General features: G+C 44.3%; 1 protein-coding gene across 1 annotated transcript in view; it reads right to left on the bottom strand.

Moving 5' to 3' along the window:
* Window positions 1–12,214: 12,214 nt before the first annotated feature.
* Window positions 12,215–17,108, bottom strand: part of SYP (synaptophysin) — a 61,985-nt gene continuing 57,091 nt past the window's right edge. Inside the window, exon 7 of the mRNA XM_060763219.2 lies at window positions 12,215–15,281. The gene's annotated coding sequence lies outside the window, so the exon portion shown is untranslated. The remainder of the gene's footprint in view (window positions 15,282–17,108) is intronic.

Genomic DNA, 17,108 nt, shown 5'->3' with positions numbered 1-17,108 from the left:
TATTTTCTTAGTGGAGCATTGACTCAGAAGTGCCACAGCCTTATTTTGTCTTATTTAATTGTCGGAAGGAAAATAGGAGGGAGATTTTGACATATTCTGCTGGTCCTTGTCTTCTTCATCCCAGATCCATAATGTTGCAATGTCTTTCATATAGCCAGGCACAGAGCATGAGTTTGTACTTTGTGACCTTTAGTTAGCTAAGTAATCAATAGCAACCAATATTTATTCAAAATAATGATTAGCAATCCATTTCATTATTATTTAGTAATCAGTAATTATGAATCAATTTGAAATATTTTAAGTAATAGCGCTTTTTGAATAAGTAATTAATTTTCTCAATCTATAATAATTTGGGCAGTAATTGATCATGACCAATATTTATTCCTAATAATGATCAACAATCAATTTTATCACTAATCAATAACTGTGAATCAGTAATAACTTTGAAATATTTAAGTAATGGTGCTTTTTCTATTTTTAGACTTTATAGTATTAGTAGATTTTTTAAAAAAAATAATTGAACTGTGTACTTTGATGAATGTATGAATTAGTGGAATTAACATTCATCCAATTTTTGAACAGGCAGTTTAATTATTGGTAGCAGACTGTGCAGCACTGCTTCTCAAGTATTCTAATCTATAGATTACTAGCTGTCCCCTGCCACATGTTTCTGTGGCCCACATGGGGGTTTTGTGTGGGAGGTTCGGCCCAATTCTATCATTGGTGGGGTCAGAATGCTCTGTGATTGTAGGTGAACTATAAATCCCAGCAACTGTGAAGATTCTATTTTCCCCAAACTCCACCAGTGTTCACATTTTGGCTTATTGAGTATTCTTGTAGAGTTTGGTCCAGATCCATCATTGTTTGAGTCCACAGTGATCTCTGGATGTAGGTGAACTACAACTCCAAAACCAAAGGACACTGCCCACCAAACCCTTCCAATATTTTTCGTTGGTCCTGGGAGAACTGTGTGCCAAGTTTGGTTCAATTCCATTGTTGATGGGGTTCTTTGATTGTAGGTGAACTATAAATCCCAAATGACAAAATCAATTTTTTGAGTGAAGGACATACATTGGGTTGTTAGGTGTCTTGTGTCCAAATTTGGTGTCAATTCGTCCAGTGGTTTTTGAGTTCTGTTAATCCCACAAATGAACATTACATTTTTATTTATATAGACTTTAAGGATTAGTTAAGTCCAGTCGTGTCCGACTCTGGGGATTGGTGCTTATCTCCATTTCCAAGCCAAAGAGCCAGCATTGTCCGTAGACACCTCCAAGGTCAAAGTAATACCTATTGATCTACTCACATTTGCATGTTTTCAAACTGCTAGGTTGGCAGAAGCTGGGGCTGACAGCGGAAGCTCATGCCACTCCCCGGATTCGAACCACCAACCTTTTGGTCAGCAAGTAGCAGCTCAGCAGTTTAACCCACCGCGCTACTGAGGACTCCACTTCAAGGATTTATTGAAATTAAAAATGAATTAGACACTATAACTGCCCATATTAAGTACAAGTTGCATATCCCTAAGTATAACTATTGTAAAAAAAATCAATTTGTTTAAGCTGGGTGCTTATTTAAAACATTCAACACATGCCAACATACATATGAATTACCATAATAGAACCTGTCCCCTGACACTAATTATCCCTTTGAGAGTATTATTTCACTGTACCCTATATCCAAAAATATTATTAAATTAGCTCCGGGTTTCGAATTGGGGATGAGTTTGAGTTGTTTGTTGTACACTGTTTGGCTTGATTATAAGTGAAGGAAAATGTCAAATGACTGGCTCGCATCTTTGTACGTGAGCCAATATGATCTCAAGATGAGTCTCAAAAATCTTCCAGGTTCTCTTGTTGTCTTCAGTGTTTTGCATCGACGTATTTAACTGTCCTGACACATTTGTGACTGTTGCGGCAAATAGGCTTCCCTAAACCTTATGCACTGTGTAATGACCCATCTTTGCTGAATATTCATTCATGCTGCTGATCATTCATGTATCTTATGGCAATAAATTGTGTATTTTAATGGAAAGCACTTCCTGTTGTTTATGTTGTTTGCCTGTTGCCTTTGTTTTGTGGAATGACCCGATATCTCCCCCTTCTGTTGTAGTATAACTGAAGAGAGACTATTTTAAAGCCATGTGTTTACATAATTACAAGAAAAATCCTGCACCTACACTGTACAATTAAGTAGTTTAACACCACTTTAGCTGCCATGGCTCAGACTCGTTCCACACTGCCATATAAAACCCAGATTATCTGCTTTGAACTGAATTGGAGGGCAGTGTAGGCTCACATAATCCAGTTCAAATCAGATAATCTGGGTTTTATATGGCAGTGGGGCCTCAGACCCTATCTACACTGCTCTGGTTACATCCTATATAGACTACTGCAACGTGCTCTACGTGGGATTGCCCTTGAAGACGGTCCGGAAGCTTCAACTAGTCCAACGAACAGCAACCAGGTTGCTAACAGGAGTGACGTTCAGGGAGCATATAACCCCCTTGTTGCGCCAGCTCCACTGGCTGCCGGTTTGCTACCAGGCCCAATTCAAAGTGCTGGCTTTGGCCTATAAAGCCCTAAATGGCTCTGGCCCAACTTACCTGAACGTATCTCCCATTACGAACCATCGAGGACTTTAAGATCATCTGGGGATGCCCTGTTCTTGATCCCTCCGTCATCACAAGTACGTTTGGTGGAGACGAGAGACAGGGCCTTCTCAGTGGTGGCCCCTCAACTATGGAACGCCCTCCCTATGGAGATCAGATCTGCTCCCTCACGCTTAACATTTCAGAGGCAAGTAAAAACATGGCTGTTCGAGTAAGCGTTTACAAATGCAGAATAGCTAATATAGGAAATCTAATGACTTGACAATGGAACTGGATAAAGCTTGATAATAAGGAGATGCTAATGGTGTTGTTTTTATTGCTCTTGTGTTTTATACTGTTTAATCTTTTAATTTATATTATGTTTTATGTGTACTGATTTGTTGGAAACCGCCTTGAGTCGCCGATTGGCTGAGAAAGGCGGTATATATATATATACACACACACACTTACTTATTTACTTACTTAGGTGATCCCTCGTTGACTGAGTAGGATAGTCTTCCAGGATCAGTATTCTTGTGAGTCTGAAGGTGGTGAGAGACTCACAAGAATACTGAGAGATAAGTGAGAGATAACAAAAACAAGCAGTTTGGTCCATCCTTATCTCCATGTGCTCTGGCTGTTGCTACATACAGTATCTTCAAATCAAGATGCATTCATAGTGTTGGACCAAAGTGAAAATGGGCCCTTTCACACAGCCATATAGAATTAGGTGATCCCTCGTAGCCCGAGGATGATGGTCCTCCAAGGTGGCAGTGACTGTGGAGCCCTATTCTTGATCTGCATCTTCTTCCGCAGTGAGGGGATCGGTTTCCAGGTGGAAGGCGGTCTCGGTCGCTTGATGTGCTTTCCTCTTGGCACATTTCTCTCTTTCACCCTCCATTCGTGCCTCTTCAAATTCTGCAGCACTGCTGGTCACAGCTGACCTCCAGCTGGAGCGCTCAAGGGCCAGGGTTTCCCAGTTCTCAGTGTCTATGCCAGAGTTTTTAAGGCTGGCTTTGAGCCCATCTTTAAACCTCTTTTCCTGCCCACCAACATTCTTTTTTCCATTTTTGAGTTCAGAGTAGAGCAACTGCTTTGGGAGACGGTGGTCAGGCATCCGGATAACATGGCCGGTCCAGTGGAGTTGGTGGCGGAGGACCATCACTTCAATGCTGGTGGTCTTTGCTTCTTCCAGCATGCTGACGTTTGTCCACCTGTCTTCCCAAGAGATTTGCAGGATTTTTTCAGAGGCGGCGCTGATGGAATTGTTCCAGGAGTTGCATGTGACGTCTGTAGACAGTCCACGTCTCACAGGCGTATAGCAGGGTTGGGAGGACAATAGCTCTATAAACAAGCACCTTGGTATCCCTACGGATGTCCCGGTCCTCAAACTCTCTCTGGTTCATTCGGAAAAATGCTGCGTTCGCAGAGCTCAGGCGGTGTTGTATTTCGGTGTCGATGTTGACTTTGGTGGAGAGGTGGCTGCCAAGGTAGCGGAAATTATCAACATTTTCTAATGTTACACCATTAAGCTGTATCACTGGCATTGGAGAGGGGTTGGCTGGTGTCTGCTGGAACAGCATCTCTTTTCCTGTACACACACACACACACACAACCTGCTTTGAACAGGATTATGGCCCCCTCTACACTGGCATAGAATCCAGATCATCAAAGCAGATAATCCAGATAATCCAAGTTGGATTATATGAGTCCACACTGCCATATAATCCAGTTCAAAGCAGATATTATGGATTTTTCATGGCAGTGTAGAAGGGACCTCAGTGTTACGGAATCAAGGAGATGGCCATTTGGTGTGGCACCAGCTTTATTTGACAGAGGAAGTCATTAATTTTAAAGTGTGAATGCACCTTAATAATTGGATGAATTTTCCCTATACAACACCCGTGTTTTCCAGATGTAGCAGCATAGAGACTTCATGAATCATTCAGTGCTTTCTGCCTGTGGCTTCACAAAAGGGATCCTGAGAGATTTTGCTGCTGCTAATTGGGGGGGGGGGGGGTCGTCTATATTTTACTGCTCTTTGTTCCCAAGTATAGGAATGAGCTTTGCCTGCATTGAGATCCTTCCAAACACACATGATAAACTCAAGGCCTGTGGGCCAAATCCAGTCCGCCATATCACTTGGCCATCTTCCAGATGCTGTACTGCAACTCCTGTTTTCCTCCTCATTAGGCATCATGACTAGAGCTGATGGTACTTGTGATACTGATATTGTACTATGCTAATAATATAATATATTGTACGAAAATATATCTTGTAAGCCACTCTGAGTCCCTTTCGGGGTGAAAAAGGCGGCATATAAATGCCATAAGTAAGTAAGTAAGTAAGTAAGTAAGTAAAGGTAAAGGTAAAGGTAGTCCCCTGACATTAAGTCCAGTCATGTCTGACTCTGGGGTGTGGTGCTCATCTCCATTTCTAAGCCGAAGAACCAGCGTTGTCCGTAGACACCTCCAAGGTCATGTGGCCGGCATGACTTCATGGAGCGCCGTTACCTTCCCGCCGGGGCGGTACCTATTGATCTACTCACATTTGCATGTTTTCGAACTGCTAGGTTGGCAGAAGCTAGGGCTGACAGCGGAAGCTCGTGCCGCTCCCCGGAATCGAACCTGCGACCTTTCGATGAACAAGCTCAGCAGCTCAGTGCTTTAACCCACTGCGCCACCGGGGGCTCCAAGTAAGTAAGTAAGTAAATAAATACAGTAACATCTGGAAGACTGCAGTTTGTTCTTTTTAGAAGTGGGATTTGAGTTTAGATACAAGGCTTGTGGATATGGTGTCTGACTTTAAAATGTCATTTAACCTTTCCCCAACCTCAGAGCCACAAGTGGTGTTAGGTTACAATTCCCATTATCCCCAGTCTGCATAGCAGATGATTGAAAGGAATAGGAGTTGTCGTTCAGTAACATCTGGGGGACCAAACTGGGTAAAAACTAAAGTGCATCAACCACTATGCAAAGACATTATAGTTGGTTCTCTGTATCCATGGATTCTCCATCCATAGATTCAACAATCCTTTGAAGGCACCGAGAACTGGGAAGCTCTGGCCCTTGAGCGCTCTAGCTGGAGGTCAGCTGTGACCAGCAGTGCTGTAGAATTTGAAGAGGCACGGATGGAGGGCGAAAGGGAGAAACGTGCCAAGAGGAAGGCACGTCAAGCCAACCCCAACCAAGACTGCCTTCCACCTGGAAGCCGATGCCCTTACTGCAGCAGCCGCTCTATAAGTTTCAGCACCTGCTCTATAAGACGACTCCCAGGTATAAGACGACTCCCACGCATAAGACTATTCCCGCATATAAGACAACTCCCACGCATAAGACGACTCCTGACCTTTGAGAAGATTTTCTTGGGTTAAAAAGTAGTCTTATACACCAGAAAAATACGGTACTTTTCTGAACTACAACTCCCATAATGTCAAGTAACATGCCTGTTCGGTCGGTTCTAGACATCCAAAGTAACTTTACCCAGAGTTCCATTTTCGATCTTTAATAACTTCTCATGATTTTAAAGCAAAAACTTTGGATCGAAAAAAGATCTGTTTTTGTGTGCTACCCATTTGGAATTAGAGAAGCAATTGGTCTTTTGCAACAAATGAATTGGGAAATAGGCCTGCCGGACTTTGTATATGGCAGAATTTTCCTGATTGCTTACTCTGTGATTCACTGGAAACATCCACATCTGGCTCTCGCTATTTGTTTCATGTGGTCACAAGAATAACTGCTATGTCATTGTGTGAAACTGTACTATGTAAACCACAATGAAAATGCTTTTTAATAGTTACTAAAGGCCCTTCCAAACATGCCCTATGTCCAAGGATCTAATCCCAAATTTTCCGTTTATCCCGGATTATCTGTCAGTGTGGACTGATATGATCCAGTTTAAAGAAGAAAACCTGGGATTAGGGCCTGTCTGGAAGGGCTCTAAATGTGCTTTGATCTCCACACTTGTAGCTTTTGTAAACTCAACATTACTGTTGGGTATTCATGCTTTTTAATGCAAATAGAGTTTCAGGACTCTGCCTGAAAATCTCTCCTGAACATCTGTTGTTCATTTGTTCCATTGTTTCCGACTCTTCGTGACTTCATGGACCAGCCCACGCCAGAGCTCCCTGTCGGCCGTCACCACCCCCAGCTCCTTCAAGGTCAGTCCAGTCACTTCAAGGATCCCATCCATCCATCTTGCCCTTGGTAGCCCCCTCTTCCTTTTTCCTTCCATTTTCCCCAGCATCATTGTCTTCTCTAAGCTTCCCTGTCTCCTTATGATGTGGCCAAAGTACTTCATCTTGGCCTCTACTATCCTTCCCTCCAATGAGCAGTTGGGCTTTATTTCCTGAAGTATGGACTGGTTGGATCTTCTCGTGGTCCAAGGCACTCTCAGAACTTTCCTCCAGCACCACAATTCAAAAGCATCTATCTTCCTTAGCTCAGCCTTCCTTATGGTCCAGCTTTCACATCCGTAGGTGACTATGGGGAATACCATTGCTTTAACTCTGCAGATCTTTGTTGCCTCTACTCTTCACTATTTTATCGAGATTGGTCATTGCTCTCCTCCCAAGAAGTAAGCATTTCCTGATTTCCTGGCTGCTGTCTGCGTCTGCAGTAATCTTTGCTCCTAGAAATACAAAGTCAGTCACCGTCTCCATGTTTTCTCCCTCTATTTCCCAGCTGTCAATCATTCTTGTTGCCATAATCTTGGGTTTTTTTATGTTAACTGCAGCCCAGCTTTTGCACTTTCTTCTTTCACCTTGATTAGAAGGCTCCTCCTCGCTTTCGGCCATCAAAGTGGTGTCATCTGCATATCTGAGGTTGTTAATGTTTCTTCCAGCAATTTTCACCCCAGCCTTGCATTCGTCCCGAACATAAACATCTTTAAATTGTAAAATAATGGTGTGCATATTGTGTTCCATCTCCTTTTTATGTGGAGGAACTCCAACTCCATGCTTGATTCATAAGCATCCACAGGACATAGAAAATCTGTAGCCTTCTATCTGTTTGTTATGGAAAAACTGCCATGTTCTCTTTCACTTGGTAATATTGGAATTACTTACTTACTTAGGCGATCCCTCGTTGGACGAGTAAGATGGTCTTCCATTATGGGTTTCCTTGTGGGTCCGCATGTAGCTGTGGAGCCCTATTCTTGCTTTGCATCTTCTTCCGCAGTGTGGGCATTGGTTTCCAGGTGGAACGCGGTCCCGGTCGGGGTTGGCTTGATGCGTCTTCCTCCTGGCACGTTTCTCTCTTTCACCCTCCACTCGTGCCTCCTCGAATTCTGCAGCACTGAATAGGCTTCAGAATAGGATTGGAATAGGCTTCTATATTGGAATAGGCTTCTAGGAGCTAAAATACAAAACATTTGGAGACACAAAATTTATCCATCTGATTTCTATAGCTATTAACAAGTGGCCATGTTTATTTTCATGCAATGCTTCCTATTCCTGTGATATCCGGTATGGTGTGGTTTGAATGTTAGACTTAGCCCACTTCTACATTGTCATATTGATGGGGAGATATTGGAAATATATTGATACATAAATTGCATGCACTTTACAAGAACTGAAATGTATAGAAACATCAGGTTCTCTCTCTGCATTTGAAAGAATGCTGATGGAGATCTGTGTAAGCTGCTCTTTAGAAAAAAATACAGAGACATGCCTGTTGCATGTTGGAAGATATAATTTGATATTTCTGTGATGTTAGGGTGATGAAATGGTGATGTCAATGTATGTAGAAGCATGCTTCTTTGTTTGCCTGCATTTGTAGAGGTGTAAAAGGCACAGTCAACGCCTTTATCCTCACTCTGGTTGCTTTTGAACACAGCTCCACTCCAGGGTCCCAGCTGGAAATAAAGCCGTACTTTTCTTTCTCCAGAAAGGATCTCTTTTGGAATTATCTCTCCTTTCTGCTGCTACAATATAATCAACATTATCAAAGCAGATAATCCAGAATATCTGATTTGAACTGGATTATCTGAGTCTACACTGTGATATAATCCAGTTCAAAGAAGATAATCTTGATTTTACATGGCAGTGTAGAAGGAGCCACGGACTCCATGTTATCAGGGTTCAAATTTCCGCTCACTCATAAAGACCCATGGGGCAAATCTGTCTTTCTCTTGCAAGAAATCTTCTATGATAAAGTTGCATTTAAGGTTAAAGGATCCTCTGGGAAATAGATTTTGCTAACACTGGTTGCAATACCATAATTAGAGCCTATCATTTAATTGACTTCACTTTTGAGAACGACACCACTTACAGCTGTCCTATGGGATATAGAGTTATAAAGGCCTTTTTTTTGCTTTAGCACCAAAGTGCCACCACCTTCTTGTAGAGTTCTGATTTCAATTCCCACACTTTAAAATGAAGTACAAGAGAAAGAAATGCATTGAGATTTGTGTCGACATGTCAACAACCTAACTCAGTTCTCACCCTCCTTTACACATTCAAAATAACCAGAGTTGAATCACCCCCATTGCAACTAAAGACTGTAAAACTGAATCGTTGCCCTTTGTTTTTCTCCTTTGATGACACTTTGACTTCTACTGTGAGAACTTATCTGCACATGTAATGAATTTTGTATGAGATCGCTGCACCCCAAACTATTAAAAGCTAACTGGGATGCCCTGGCCCTTGAGCACTCTAACTGGAGGTCAGCTGTGACCAGCAGTGCTGCATAATTCGAAGAGGCACAAATTGGTGGTGAAAGGAAGGAACAAGAGGAAGGTACATCAAGCCAACCTTGCCTAGGACCACCTTCCACCTGGAAACCGATGTCCTCACTGCAGGAGAACATGCAGGTCAAGAATAGGGCTCCACAGCCATCTACATATCTACCACCAAGACACTACACTTGAAGGACCATCATACTTGGGCTATGAGGGATCCCCTAAGTACCGTCGAAGGCTTTCATGGCCGGAATAACTGAGTTGTTGTAGGTTTTTTTGGGCTATATGGCCATGGTCTAGATCAGGGGTCCTCAAACTATGGCCCGGGGGCCGGATACGGCCCTCCAAGGTCATTTACCCGGCCCTCGCTCAGAGCAACCTAAGTCTGAAACGACTTGAAAGCATGCAACAACAACAATCCTATCTCATCAGCCAAAAGCAGGCCCACACTTCCCAATGAAATACTAATATGTTTATATTTGTTAAAATTGTTCTTCATTTTAATTATTGTATTGTTTTTACGTGTTTTTTGAACTACAAATAAGATATCTGCAGTGTGCATAGGAATTCATTCGTTTTTTTCTCCAAATTATAATCCAGCCCTCCAACAGTTTGAGGGACTGTGACTTGGCCCTCCGTTTAAAAAGTTTGTGGACCCCTGTTCTAGAGGCATTCTCTCCTGATGTTTCACCTACATCTATGGCAAGCATCCTCACTACCTCTGAGGATGCTTGCCATAGATGCAGGTGAAACATCAGGAGAGAATGCCTCTAGAACATGGCCATATAGCCCAAAAAAACTACAACAACCTACCTAAATACCAGTGACCTGGACACACTGCTTCTGGGAAAAAACATAAAAAGAGGAAACCCATTAAGGCAAAATGCAGGAGACTTTGGAATGGCATTGGTGGCTGACAACAATCCCACGCCTGCAAATGTCAGAACAAATCTATCCTCTGCAAAAGGACGGAGTGTCACATTAACATGGAGTGACTGCGTGAATCACCACAGAAGCGGTGACTAAGAATATCAGAGCTGCCGCCTACGACACACATGGAAGGATCTGGACTGTTAGAGAGAAGGCTCGGAACAAGCCAATATTTCATAGCTTGTGGCTAAAAAAGCTCCGGTGCGGCGAGGAAGAATGCTGTGGATTTTTGTTACAAGGCGTAGGGCAGTCTTGTTCTCTTGGAGGGTAGCATGAGAAGCAGAGGGATGATTTACAAATGGCAGCATATTATTTAATAAGAACCCAAAAATAATTACTGTATATACTCGAGTATAAACCTAGTTTTTCAGCGCCTTTTTTAGGCTGAAAAAGCTCCCTTCGGCTTATACTCGAGTCAAGGTTGTTTATGCGGCCCTCCAACAGTTTGAGGGACTATGACCTGGCCCTCTGTTTAAAAAGTTTGAGGACCTCTGGTCTACACTGTCATATAGTCCAAATTCAAAGCAGATAATCTGGATTTTATGTGGCAATGCAGAAGTAGTGGTGGAGTCAGAGGCGGCCCTAGGTAATTTTCAACAGTAAGCACACAGTATTTTGGCGCCCGCCCCCTCCCCCCAAACCAATCATTGATATATATTTTCTGTTCGTCGTGGGAGTTCTGTGTGAAATATTTGGTTCAATTCCATCATTGGTGGAGTTCAGAATGCTCTTTGATTGTAGGTGAACTATACATCCCAGTAACTACACTTGCTGCACTTGCTCCCTTGCCTGGCCCGCTTTGGGTCCGGAGGCGTGCCTGAAGACCCCGGCGTGTGCAACAAAAGTCACCTCTTCTCCTGACTTTCTCCTCAGCCATTGGGACCAAGAGAGAGAGAGAGAGAGAGAAGTGGAGATGCCCACCTTTCCTGAAGGTAGGCACAAAAACAAAGGAGGGAGCGGAGGAGGGAGATACCTCCAGCCGGAGGGGCTCTCTCTCTCTCTCTTGGTCCCAATGGCTGAAGAGAAAGTCAGGAGAAGAGGCGACTTTTGATGCGCACGCTGGGGTCTTCAGACACGCCTCCGGACCCGAAGCTGGCCAGGCGCGGCAGCTCCGCCCCTTGGCCCACCCGCGGATTGGGGAGAGGAGGCGGGTGGAGCGCCGGGGGAATCGGGAAAGGGAGCTGGTCATGGGGAAGGGATCGAACGCGGAGAACGATTGAGCGCCGGCTCTGCTCGCGCACCCGGTGGCCGGGTGGAGCAGGAACGAGTGGGGCTAGGCAAGGCTCAAGGGCCCGGCCCCTTTGGGAAGAGGATCACCCGGCAGCGAGGCAAGAAAGCCGAGGCTCCCCCCGGACTGCTAGGGCTGTTGTGAGCTGAGGGGGCGCTCCTCAAGTGGCGGTCGAGGGGCATTTATAGAGATGCCTCTGCGCCCCTGGCAAAAAAAGGTGTTCTGCGACTGCTTACTTCGCGTAATGGACGAGCTGCCCCTGGGTGGAGTAGTGGGTTAAACCACTAAGATGCAGAATTTATTGATTGGAAAGTTGGCGGTTCGAATCTGTGGATGGGGTGAGCTACTGCTGTTAGCCCCAGCTTCTGCCAACCTAGCAGTTCAAAAACATGCAAATGTGAGTAGATCAATAGGTAACACTTGGCAGGAAGGTAACCACGCTCCATGCAGTCATGGCGGCCACATGAACTTGGAGGTGTCTACAGACAATGCCGGCTCTTTGTCTTAGAAATTGAGATGAGCACCCCCTCCCGTAGAGTTGGACTTGACTAGACTTAATGTCAAAGGGAAACCTTTACCTTTACCTGAAAGGAGCCTTCTAGGTAAACGAAGGGTCACGAAGAGTCGGAGACGACTGAACAAATGAACAACAGAAGGAGCCTTGGGCTCAGAAATGATTACTATGAATCAGAAATGATCAACATAAATAAAAAATGATCACAGCAACAATGCAGAGACTTTGATATGCAGTATGAAGAAAATGACCTGAAATAAAGACACTCCAGGCATTTGTTTTTGAAATACATTTTCTTTCTCTTTTTATTTGGTTTTTATCCATTTTTTTCTCTATACCTTTGGGGTGAGGGGGGCAGACTTGGGGGGGAGTAATGCATATTTTTTCCTGTCATTTTGCTGTTGCTGTTGTCGTTGGTATTTTTTTTTGTCGTTTAAAGATGGAAGAAAAAATCACACGATATCGACCGGGGCAAAGAGCCGGACAAACCGAAACGCACAATTACGGCACAATCAGATACACAGACACTGAGTAATATATAGTCAGAGTGCCACTGGGGTAGATGGGGAGGGAGTGTGGGGCAGATGGGGGGAAGCTTTGGCTGGTATGAGAAACAGGTCTGTTTGGAGGCCACAGATTGTAGATTGAGAGCAGAGGAGCAGGGATTGTGGGAAGGGCCAGAGAAAAGGATGGGTGAGTGGGATGCTCAAGAGAGGGGACGCGGAGATGGTAAGAAACTTTTTAAAAGAAAGAAGAGGGGAGGAAAGATAGAAGAACGAAATGCAAGAAATGAATCAGAAATGGGACAGAGTCAGAACAGAAAATGATGCTAAATTACTCTCATCCTCAGCAGAATTACAGAGAAGTATACACTCAGATGCTGCGAATGTCTAACTAAGTGAGCTGAGATTAGAACCTGGAAAAGTTGAACATTTTGAACTATAAATCCCATAATCATTCAGTTGTCATGCTAGCTGGAAGATTCTGGGAGCTGCATTAAAAAAAGTTATTTGGTTAAGGTCTTGCAAAGGCTCATAACTTGATGTCAAATACAAAGTATCATGCCAAATATGTGTTTACGGAACATTATAACTCATCCTCTACCTTGATAATAACTATAGGCCTTTAACAATACGTAGGAAATCGCCTTACAATCTTGAGAAAACATTGGAGGCTTTGATTACATTAACTTACTCCACATTGAGCCAGAAATAATAGATAAGATTTCCTATATGAGTACAACAGTCATTTACTATCCTGTGGGAGGCTTCTCTCATTGTTCGGTTGTAACAGGAGTGGCTTGAGAAACTGCAAGTCGCTTCTGGTGTGAGAGAATTGGCCGTCTGCAAGGACGTTGCCCAGGGGACGCCCGGATGTTTTGATGTTTTTACCATCCTTGTGGGAGGCTTCCGTCATGTCCCTGCATGAAGAGCTGGAGCTGACAGAGGGAGCTCATCCACGCTCTCCTCGGATTCGAACCTGTGACTTGTCGGTCTTCAATCCTGTCGGCACAGGGGTTTAACCCACTGCGCCACCAGGGGCTCTGGCTTCTCTCATGTCCCCCCACATGAGAAGCTGGATTTGACAGATGGGAGTTCACCCCACTCCCTGTACTGCCGACCTTTTGGTCAGCAGTCTGTGCCTCTTTCAAGTTCATGTCAAAGCCTGGACATTATTTTCCTTTTATTCGGCTGACAACTACAAAATGGCATGGTAGCTATGCTGGCTGGGGAATTGTAGCCCCAAAAGTAATGTCTCCAGTCTCTGAAGGTTGCCCAGAAGACTTCCCAAATGCAAGAGTATGTGGGGACAGCATGCATGGGATCATTCTGAATAAGTTTGGATATTCCCAACATAAGACAGCATTGTACCTGACTGCTCTACAGCAGTGGAGGACAAAACAAAAGAGGTAGCAATCTCTGTTCAGCACCATGAATATAGCCGAATCCAGAGAAATTCAGACTCAAAGCCATGTGACAGCTGTCAATTCTGATTTCTTCCATGTGCGAGTTCTCACATTCTGTCCATCCTGAGCATAATAAATCTGAAACATTCTTATGAGAAACAAGACTGGATCGAAATGCTTCTCCTTCCCTAGTCTGGACTTATTCAAATGGTGTGGACAATGTGGTGAGAAAAAAAAGACGTGAGAAGCCTTAGAATTACAAAAAGGAGAGAAAGAATAAGTGACAGAAGAAAAGCGGAGGGTGGTTTAGAGAAAGCCTAGGAGAAAGGGGATAGGAGTCTCCCCATCTGTCCCCACCCCGCCTCTGAACTGTGAACCCCAGCTGGATTGGAAATCATGGCATACATGCTGGTATTAGGGGCAATAATGGGGCTCTGACCCCCGAAAGACAGCTCACTAGGAGCGACCCCACCCCCATTTTTGTCTTGACCCTCCCTACTAGAATAAACCCTTCTGCAGAAATAAATAGATGCACACTCCTTCAGATCAATATGCTATGGAGCTTTCCTAGCCCCTCCTCGTCATACTGCCCCCCCCATCTGCAATATGAATCAGTAGGAAAGGGGAGCAGAAGAGGACCACCCCAAGAGTGACACCACCCTCTATCTTGTCCCTTACATGATTTTGGGGTTGATGGGCCTGGAACAGAAGTGTGTGCGCGCGACCGTGTGCAAAGAATGTTACTTAAAGTGCCAGATAGAGAATTGATCCCCAATCCCATTGAGCCCTAAACCTGCCTGGCCATTGGGCACTCAAGACAGTGTCCTAGCAGCCCCCCCACACACCTCAGACCCCCTCCTCCCATGACCAACTCACTTTCATTGGGGCATGCAGAGGGGAGATGGAGGTGGGTTTGCCATGTGCAGGGAGCAGGGTCGGAAGAGTGATGCCAGAGTCATGCAGTGCCTTCCATACTGTCAGGTATGAGATTCAAGGGGCACAGGGAGGGCAAATGGTAGGGATCGGGGTGGGGAGGGGAGATTGTATAGCTTTATTGGGAATCCTGGAGGGAAAGGGCCGGAGGGTGGATGGGGGTGGTATAAAAGGAGTGGTGTGGGTGGTCAAGGAGCTGTCCCGGGTTGAGGAATGGAGTAGGGCAGTGTGTTGTGTGTGCTTGTGTGTGTGCATGAGGCAATGGGGCAGTGGGAGAGGGGGGCGGTCTCTATCTCTAGTTGTAGTTTCTCATATATATATAATATATATATATAAACAGCACGAACATCTACATTCATCCTGGGAGGGGGGAACCCCGCCAGCCCCCTCCCAGCGCGAGCACCCACCCGCCCCCCCTTTCCCCTGCACAAGGGGACATGGGGGGCAGGGACAGGATGGCGGCTTCCTCCTCGCAGCGCCTCCTCCTACTGCGGGTAGGGACCTGTGGAAAGAAAACAAAGAGAGAGAGAGAGAGAGAGAGAGAGAGGATGAACTTTGGAATAATAATAATAATAATAATAATAATAATAATAATAATAATTCTGCCGTGCGCTGGGCCTGTAAAGAATTTCCTTTAGAACAGGATGTGCAACCTTTGCCCAGCGGGAAGCCAGGGGCCCCAAAGAGAAGCTCTTAGGAATTTTCCACTACAAACAGTCTTTAGAGGGCTTGTGAAATATAACAAAGTCTTTTATTGATGAACAATCAAACAGAAACTTCTCTTGTCTTCAAAAGGTTAAACAAATGCTTCCAGGCTTTTGTGCAACTGGTGGCCACTGTTACTTTACTGTAAAGGAAAATCCCTTTCTAACTTCTCCCAGGCTGACTGTGAACCTAAACCTAACTGATGTGGCCTCCACTACCGGGTTGAACTGCGTCTCAAAGCACCAAGTGGATCTACCAGCAAGGCCTGTAGTCTCTTCAGCTGGAGTTCTTTGATATTCAAAGCTGTTTTCCCCTCCAAAATTCCTCAGAGCTTTAGGGCTGTTTCCCTGGGAATCTTTGGATGCTCTTAAGACTGTTTCCCCCCGGAAGTCTTAAGGGTTGAAGCTTTTGTACAGGGGAAGCTTGCACACGTCCTGTACATTAGCTTTCCTTGCTGAGACTAACTAAAAATAGCTCCCTTCCTTTCCCAATTCCCCCGAGCAAGGGTGGGATCAAAACTTAACAATGATGGACAGGTGGCCTGCCCTATAACTGCAACCAAAGGAAGCCACCTTTCTGCAGAATCCTTGGACTGCAAGCAAACATCCAATACAAAGCAAATAAAGCTGGAGCTCCTGGTACAGCCGTACCAGTGCAATAATCTTTATTTATATCCCCCACCATCTCCCCAAAGGGGACTTGGGGCGGCTATCATGAGGCCAAGCCCAAAAATAATACAGCAAAGTTAGAAACAAAACAACAGAAAAATTACATCACCGCAATTAAATAACCGAATAAAATAAACAGTGCTAAATCTATCTCAATAAAAATGTAATGTTCGTTTGTGGGATTAACATAACTCAAAAACAACTGGGCGAATTGACACCAAACTAGGCCACAAGACACCTACTAACGCAATGAGTGACCATCACTCAAAAATAGATTTTGTCATTTGCTGGGATTTATAGTTCACCTACAATCAAAGAGCATTCTGATCTCCACCAATGATGGAATTGAACTAAACGTGGCACACAGGACTCCCATGACCAACAAAAAACACTGGAAGGGTTTGGTGGGCATTGACCTCGACTTTGGAAGTTGTAGTTCACCTACATCCAGAGAGCACTGTGGAGTCAAACAATAATGGATCTGGACCAAACTTGGCAGGAATACTCAATATACCCAAATATGAACACAGATAGTGTTTAGGGGAAATAAACCTTGACATTTGGGTGTTGTAGTTACTGGGATTTACAGTTCACCTACAAACAGAAAGCATTCGGAACCCCATGAACTGTTTACCCACAAGAGAAAATACATATATTAGAAACCAACACTTTCTCATTACTTTATTTTCTAGATCACCAGACTGGGCCACAGCTACGCGTGGCAGGGGACGGCTAGTAACATAATAAAAATCAAACACAAAGGGTGGGACAAATGCACGAGCTAAAATGTTAAAACCCTGGATGAGATAGGAATAAAAAAGTGTATAAAAAGTGCAACATGAGGAGGACTGTAGATGAAAACAAACAAAATGGGTTGAATGGTCGCTCTCCGAAGGCACATCTGATGTTTTTAGATCTTTCTTAAAGGCTGCTAAGGTGGGGGATTGCCTAATCCA

The sequence above is a fragment of the Anolis sagrei genome, chromosome 2, assembly GCF_037176765.1.
Source record: "Anolis sagrei isolate rAnoSag1 chromosome 2, rAnoSag1.mat, whole genome shotgun sequence".
Lineage (NCBI taxonomy): Eukaryota > Metazoa > Chordata > Lepidosauria > Squamata > Dactyloidae > Anolis > Anolis sagrei.
The sequence above is the reverse complement of the archived record's forward strand: the minus strand, read 5'-3'. Positions and strand labels throughout refer to the sequence as shown.